Below are 8,240 nucleotides of genomic sequence, written 5' to 3'. Positions count from 1 at the left end.
ACAATAACAACAAATCAAATAGCACTATATACATTCCAGTCCAAAACCCTGAATCTCCAACTCTTGGAGAACTGAATCTGCTTTTAAACTTGGAAATTATCTTCCCCTCTATTGGACCTAAATGCCACTATAATTATAGCCGCCTCAAACTTATTCCTATAATTTTTCCTGCAAGATATACAATTAAAATAAAGTGGTAATCTAGACAATGAAAATAAATTGGAGCCCTGCAATTACATAGTCCAAATTTTCCCATGTTAGAACAGAATGAAGAAAGGCATTATTTAATTAAAATACCAAATGCCAAAATCCATGAGGAAAACCAAGCATGCCATAAGTATGGAAGATAGTGGGTGATCTTAGAAATAGAACCACATGCCTGATGCTTGTCATGTATAAACCTGAATAGTCCTATTCTCTGTGGTCACCATTAGTGACTATATTCCATACACATAATTTTTAAGACATAACATGGGAGAAAAAATGTGCCTGGAGCTGACTAGCTCCTTCTCCTGATGCCCACAAGCTCCCCGGCATACCTGTCTGACCCACAAGTTACAGTACATCCAGCCGGCTTTGTTTTTGTAACCAGCCCCTTTGAGTATCTGAGATTAGAAACCCTAACTGCAATCCCGTCTTCAATTTTTTTTTTTTTTTGTAACTCCTTTACCCAAATCCAGAGCAGCAATGTTGAGAACAAAGTAAGTTACAGTGGGGAATAGCAACTGTCAATCCTGTTAACAATACTTACCTGTAGCATTAAGTCCTGCCAAGTTTAAATATTAAATATGTGATGACACAAGCACTTCATTTAAAAATGCTGGTGAATTTTTTGCTAGACTTATTAGCTGACATTCTATTTAATACTAAGTTGTTATTGTAAGTGAGTTTGATGGACCATCACTTCCTGATTATCTGCAGGGAAGTGTGACCAAACTATTGACAATTTACAGTAAATAGAATATGTTTATTTAATAAATAAATAGAATATGTTTAGTTTCTAAATATATCATATTTATACAATAAAACAAAGAATCCATATACATATGAATATAAGAAGTATAAAAAATCATACAATATAAATGAGAAGAACTCTTAGTAACAATAATAGCTTATTATTATTGAGATGAATGTAACTAGCTTGCCCTATCATAACTTCTAAGTTTGAGTCAAAAACTATAACTATGTAATACTAGAGGCCCAATGCATGAAAATGCATGCATTGCAGGGGCATCCCTCGGCCCAGTCCAGGAGCCCTCAGGGGAGGGAGGCGACCTGGCAATCAGGGGAAGGAGACACCCATATCACAATTCTGCTGCTGCCACTGCCAGCAATGCAAACCTTGGCTGGCTCTGGTTACCTGAGCCTCAGGTGGCCTTGGGTGGCTGGAAAGCTGACATTCAAAACATGCCTGTGCCTCGGTCCAGGCCTGGTTGGCCAAGGGGACTGAAGGATTCTGGAGGCAGGCATGTGGATCTGCCGGATCCGCCTAAGGCCAGACCTGGCCATGCTGCACTCCTGCTGCCCAGGTGGGGCTGAGGGGACTAGTGGCCATATCTTGTGGCTGTGAGCACCACTATCTTTGAGGGCATGGCAGTCAATTAGCATATTCCACCTTATTGGTTGTGTGCACTGCCATCTTTGCGATCATGTGATGGTCAATTAGCATATATATACAAATATATAATCTACCTAATAAAATAGTAACATACTAATAAAATAGTAACAACACCCACCAGCCAACCAGGAGTGAGTATGCAAATTAACCCAACAAAGATAGTGGGTTAATTTGCATACACATGTGCTTAGTGTCTGGGGGTGGGGCCTCAGGGAAGTATGGGAAGAGGGAAAGGTGGCTCCAGGCCAAAATGGAAAGGCAGCTCTGGACAGAGCAAAGGTGCTGCAGGCAGCCAGGGGAAGGAAGGCCCATTCTTGCATGAATCTTCACACATCAGGCCTCTAGTATATTATATATTATACAAGTACAATCTGTGTATATAAAAGCCTAAGGGATCGTTATGTCTGAATGAATCGAAGGACCAGAACAACCAGAAGACCAATCGCTATGATGTGCATTGACCACCAGGGGGCAGACACTCAATGTAGGAGCTGTCCCCTGGTGATCAGTGCACTTCTACAGCCAACCTTCCATGGTCAGCCAACCTCCCCTGGTCCCTCCCCCCAGCTGGCAAACGTCCCTCAATCCCTCCCCCCACCTGGCAGCCAGGCCCTGATTGAGACAGCCCTGATTGGCCCTGATTGCCATCCAGGCCTAGGGGCCCATCCATGCATGAATTTTATGTACCAGGCCCCTAATCCTATATAAATAAAAGTCTAATATGCTAAGTGTCTGACCATTTGTTTGACTGTTCAGCCAGTCGCTATGATGTGCACTGACAACTGGATGGCAGACACTCTAGGTCGGTTAGCTGACCAGTAGGTTAGCTTGCTGTTGAGGTCCAACTAATAGAACTGGGTAAGACTGGGCAGGGCATGCCCTGGAGCCCTCCAGTGGTCCCTTCTCAGCCCTGATTGTGTTTCAGTGGGGTGTCTTGCCCTCCGTGCACCCTCTCACAATCAGGGACCCCTCAGGGGATGTAGGAGAACCAATTTTGGCCCTATACTCACAGGCCATACCAAGGACCCCACCGGAGCACAAATCTGTGCACTACACCTCTAGTATATAATATAAATATAATATGTAAATTTATATCTGCAAGTTTAAGGGTCAGAGAAAAGTTTAATTTATTTAGGCCATATATACTCACAGATATAGCATTTATAACATTAAACAAAGTGTTTAAAAATATTTACCTTAAAAATTACAGATTACATTACAGTTATCATTATGGCAAACATATATGTAATACATAACACACATAAAATATATGTAATGTACTAAGCATTCTATAGCAAAAAACAAAACTACAAAAAGAAGATTACTGGCCTCCAGAATGATAGATTTCAGTTGAAAAAAACAAGGTTTTCTATAAAGAAAAATTGAGCCTCTCCTGACTGTCCTTCTCATGGCATGTGATTGGTTTCATACCCCTCCCCTAGTATTGATATCTTCTCCTTTGTAAAGCAGTGTGATACCTTCTCCTTTGTAAAGCAATGTCTTCTGCTTGCTCTTTTCCTCCCTCATGTTGTTTTTTTTTTTTTTTTTTTTTTTTTTTTTTTTTGTGTGTGTGTGTGTGTGTGTGTGTGTGTGTGTGTGTGTGTCTTTATATGAGCATTTGGTATTTATTATCTCAGGTTTCTAGCCTCAATTTTCTTCCCTTTCTTATGGAACACATGTTGCAAAAGCAATATTGCTTTCTCTATAACATTGATGCTGATGCAGTTAAACTCTTGTCCTATTTCCAACTCAGCTCATTGTTATGCCCTTGTTATTAACACTCAAATCTCAATTTCCGGCTCACATCTTTCCTCTGAGGCATGATACCTACTGGACAATATAACTGTTGCACATTTCCAACTTTAATGTCTAAAAGCACATCCTGAATTTTACTGAATTTAAAGCCTGAAGCATCTCCCTCCTTTTTAATTTATTATCTAAGTTAAGGACACCACCACACACCTAGGGGAAAAAGCTAGAAATCTAGATGTCCAATTTGACATCACTTGCCCTCACCACCTACATCCATGCAGGTACCAAGTCTTTGTCAATTTTGCCTGGTCGGCTATTTTAGGTAGTGTTCATTACTTTCCATCCCCTTTACCAGGCAGCCTTAATTAAAGTCTTTACACTTTCTCGCATAGGTAATTGAATATCCTCCTAACTGCTTTTCCACTTTCTTGGCTTTCCTATTGAGGACATAATAATGCCAGAATGATTGATCTTCCCAAAATGTAAATATGATCATGCCATTTCCTTTTTTTTTTTAAAAATATATTTTATTGATTTTTTAAAGAGAGGAAGAGAGAGGGATAGAGAGAAACATCAATGAGAGAGAGATTCATCAATCAGCTGCCTCTTGCACACCCCCTACTGGGGATGTGCCCGCAACCAATGTACATTCCCTTGACTGGAATCAAACCTGGGACCTTTCAGTCCCCAGGCCGACGCACCATCCACTGAGCCAAACCAGTTTCGGCCATTTCTTTGTTTTTAATACTGTATGGTTAATCAAATTTTTAAAATAAATCCCAAATACACCTGTGCATGACAGAAGCTTTCTCATGTATAATTTTCAGCTCTTGTTTAATTTTTTGTCACTTGTACTTCAAGCTCTACTTCCATAAATACAATGTTGAGATCTATATAAAGCACATTCAAACACACACTACACTTGGATAAATACAATTGTTTCTTCAAAATCAGCTCAGAGTTGTGGAGAAGATTGTCCAATGACAAAACCTCTCATGTCTTACGTGTATTCTACTAAACACCCACATGGTCAGGTGAGCACCTCTTTTAAAGTCATTTACACACTGGATCTTAATGAACTCTAAAAAAATTCTCCCTCTAAACTGCAAAGCTTTTCTTTGAAGAGTTTTTGGCACTTGGAAGTGTTTATATTGGTAGCAGTAATTATTAAGCAATGTGAGAAGAACTTGTAGGAAAATTTAGTCCTAGTTAAAATGTAATTGGCAGAGGTCAAGGTTATGGTGTCACTTATTCTTATGGGAGAAAAAATTATTTAAGAAGAAATTATTTTATTTTCCTCTAAGGTCAAAGAGTAACAAACTATAGTTCTCAATATATTTTCAATACAAATCTGTAAGTATTTAATGTTTTCAATCAATATTAAATTACCATTTGAAATTAAGGCAAAATATAAGCAATAATTTAAATATACTTTTAAAAATGAATTTTCAACTTGTCACTTTTCTCTTCAAACTTTCTGGTGACCCCAGCTTATTAAAAGTAGAATCCAAAGTCTTTACTGTCTACAATGTCAAAATGATCCAACTCACTTTCCCCTATTTGATTACATCTCCTTTCACATAACATTCTCTCAATAAATATTAGTAAGCAAATTCACTGTTAAATATATTATATTTTCAGAATTCTCAGGAAGGAAATGCATGGATTAGTATTGAAGCATACCTCAGAAAATGATAATTGCTTTTGTTTCTCATGGATCTCATTTGCTGCTGATTTGAGCGTCTATTTAGCAAGATGCAGTCTTAGGTACTTCTTTCGCAATAGAAAAACCATCTGAAAATGACAATTCCAAAATACATGTTTTGTGAAGTCTCTATGTGATATATAATTACCATGGAGAAAGCATATGTTAAGAATTAAAATATTTTAAGCTAAGTTTAAACCCTAAATTTGCTACAAAATTATGTGTTTGGTTTCCTTGAAACTGATAGTGAAGTTTATGTCAAGTATTTATTTGAAAAAAACTTTGAGAAATTCTTTATTCTACCTAATCACTTAAGAGTAAAAGGATAAATTCTGATACCCCAAGAGGAGTATTATAGATGATTAGATTGAAATTGAGTTAAATGGAGGGGAAAAATTAACCTTAGGCTTGCTATGGTATAAAAGATGTACTGAAATTATAGTCCCTCCATTGAACATGGCTTCATTCTACAAACATTCAACATTACCTAGTACATTTTATACATATTGTAAAAAAGTTTACATTGTTATTTGGTTAATCAACATATTTTGTCTTTAAAATAAAATAGGCTTTATGTTTAAAGGAAGAAATGTATAATAATATACTGTCTACTTCAACATAATTTTGGAGTAATTATATCTTGAATGACTGATTTTTTTTCTGGTCATCACCTATATTCTTTCATAAAAAGAACCTATATTCAGGGTGAAAGTGTGGAAATGCACAATTAAAATAAGTCTGTTTGTTAATTAACTGAACATTTTCAGCAACAAACCTATCAGTATGTTTTCCTGAAGTTTTAAATAGTAAGCAATGTGAGAAGGAGGTTTTTTGCAGTATATGTGGTAGGGAACAATTGGATTTATTTTATCTTATGTACAACAATAAAGTGTGGAAATAAATGAGGAATGAAGGTGTCAGTAATTAAAAGATGCTTTGTTTTCATTTTATATGAAATGCCTTCATTCTATTTCCAAAAATAAAAATCCCTTCAAACACAAGCAAAAAGACATACATACATTCACACAAAAGATGAAAGTCATGAAAATTATAAAGGTATACAATTAGTGCAAAGAATGAATACCAACTCAAAACAAGCTTACTGCTGAGAGTGGACTAGCTATTAGGAAATTTGAGGTCTGGATTCCAGATATGTGCAGTACAAACATAAAATCTTCCAAGAGATATGTTTTTATAACTCTCAGAAAAGAGAAGATTTTTATAAAAACCAAGCCACAAAATTCATTAATGAACTAAGTAAATAAAATAACAAACAATTTGAACTTGCCCCCAGAAAGTTTAGAAGAGTTAATTAGTAGGAAATCTATAAGTATTATCATTACTTAACAGTATGTTTTATCTAGCTTATATAAATTAAACAAGATATTGCGTATAATAAAAGGCTAATATGCAAATAGACTGAATGGCAGAACAACTGTAACAACTGAACAACTGAACAACCAAACAACTGGTTGTTATGACATCCACTGACCACTAGGGGGCATGCACAGAACACGGCCAGCATCGACTGCAGTGAGATGGTAGAGCAGGTGAGCAGGGACACTAGTCGCTGTCATCGGGGCTAGCCTCTAGTGGTTACTGAAAATTCTTTGCTCCTACACACCTGGTGCTCATACCTGCTGCTGGTGCTGGCCCCGCTTGCACTCACTACTGGTGCTGGAGCTACCTCTCATACCCACTGCTGGTGCTCTGTGCTGGCCCCAATCACTTGGCACCATTAGTAAGTGCAAGTGGTTGTTGGCCCTGATAGTCCCCGAGGGCTTCTCTACTTCCTCCTGCTCTTGAGGGATGATTGGGGCAGTAGCCGCCACTCACACCAGCTGCTGGCACTGGTCCCAATAGCTCAGCGCCTTCAGCAGGTGCAAGTAGGCAAGTGCCATCAGTATGTGGGAGTGGTGGTGGCAGGAGTGGGGCTGAGAGCAAACAGGGGACTGGGGTCGTGGCAGGAGGGACTGAGTGGGGCATGGAAGATGGGCTGAGACCTGCCCCTATGCCTACTGCAGCCTTGTGGCCCACAGTTCCTTTCAAAGTGCACAAATTTGTGCACTGGGCCCTTTACTGTTATATATATATATAATCTATATCTCTATCCACCTCTTCTCCTAGGGTGCACCCTGACTATCTCATGTATGTTGTAGAGGAGCTCTAGGACATCTGCCTATGAAGTCATCCCACATGCCCATTCTTGATCATTAATTTCATGTGAGTGGCATGTAGATTACTCCTTCGGACTAGCATGGTGGGATCAAGCAAGACTGGATTGCCAGAATTGTACTGATACACTGATTTTGCATGATTTTCACTCACACAGGACACAGAATGAATTCTGGGCTTTTGGTTACCTGTAGCTCAGCATCAGTCTTTGGGTTTGAGCATTGATTAGCCATTGGCTCTTGCACATCTGTCTATATAGCATGGCAGTAGTCATCCTTTGTGATGTGTACCAATTATCATCTGTACTTATGATAATCACACAGCCCTCCTGATAAGACTTTTAATGGATTGTCTGAGGCTCTCCACTAAAGATGTTGTGCTTGGTGGCCATGAAAAGCCAACATGCTGTTGCTGACAAGCCAGAAATGGTATATAAAGAAATTCTCAAAGATCTTGGTGCTCCATCTGAAGTGGTTCTCAGAATCCCAAATGCAACATTTCCCACTAAGAGACTTGCACTTAAGAGAATGTGCTTCAGAAAATACCAACCACGCTGTTTACAACTGGTGTCCAGTCACTCCAGAACGACCTATTACCAGAGTCCAGTGACAGGCGAATGACACACTTTCAGTGGTTCCAGTGCCTTACCCAGGTCCTCCAGCCAAATGAGCACCAGCAACACCTATTTGCTCTTCTACTAATTGTCAGTCCACTCTACTGCAGGGTGAAGCCACATCCCTTCCTCCCTTCCCTGTGGTGACACCACACCCTAAGTAGGGGTGTCGAACTCAATCAGAGAAGGGGCCAAAATCTAAAATCCAGCCTAAATCGCGGGCCGAATGGTTTACTGAACAGTCATAAACTGTCATTGTGATGGAAACGCAGCGGAGTGCAGTGATGACAGCGCGGTGTGGGCCACATTGCAAGGCCTGGCCGAACGGATTTGGCCCGAGGGCCTTGTGTTTGACACATGTGCCCTAAGGTGTTTTT

This window comes from Pipistrellus kuhlii, unplaced genomic scaffold (genome assembly GCF_014108245.1).
Source record: "Pipistrellus kuhlii isolate mPipKuh1 unplaced genomic scaffold, mPipKuh1.p scaffold_m20_p_1, whole genome shotgun sequence".
Classification (NCBI taxonomy): Eukaryota; Metazoa; Chordata; class Mammalia; order Chiroptera; family Vespertilionidae; genus Pipistrellus; species Pipistrellus kuhlii.
The sequence above is the reverse complement of the archived record's forward strand: the minus strand, read 5'-3'. Positions refer to the sequence as shown.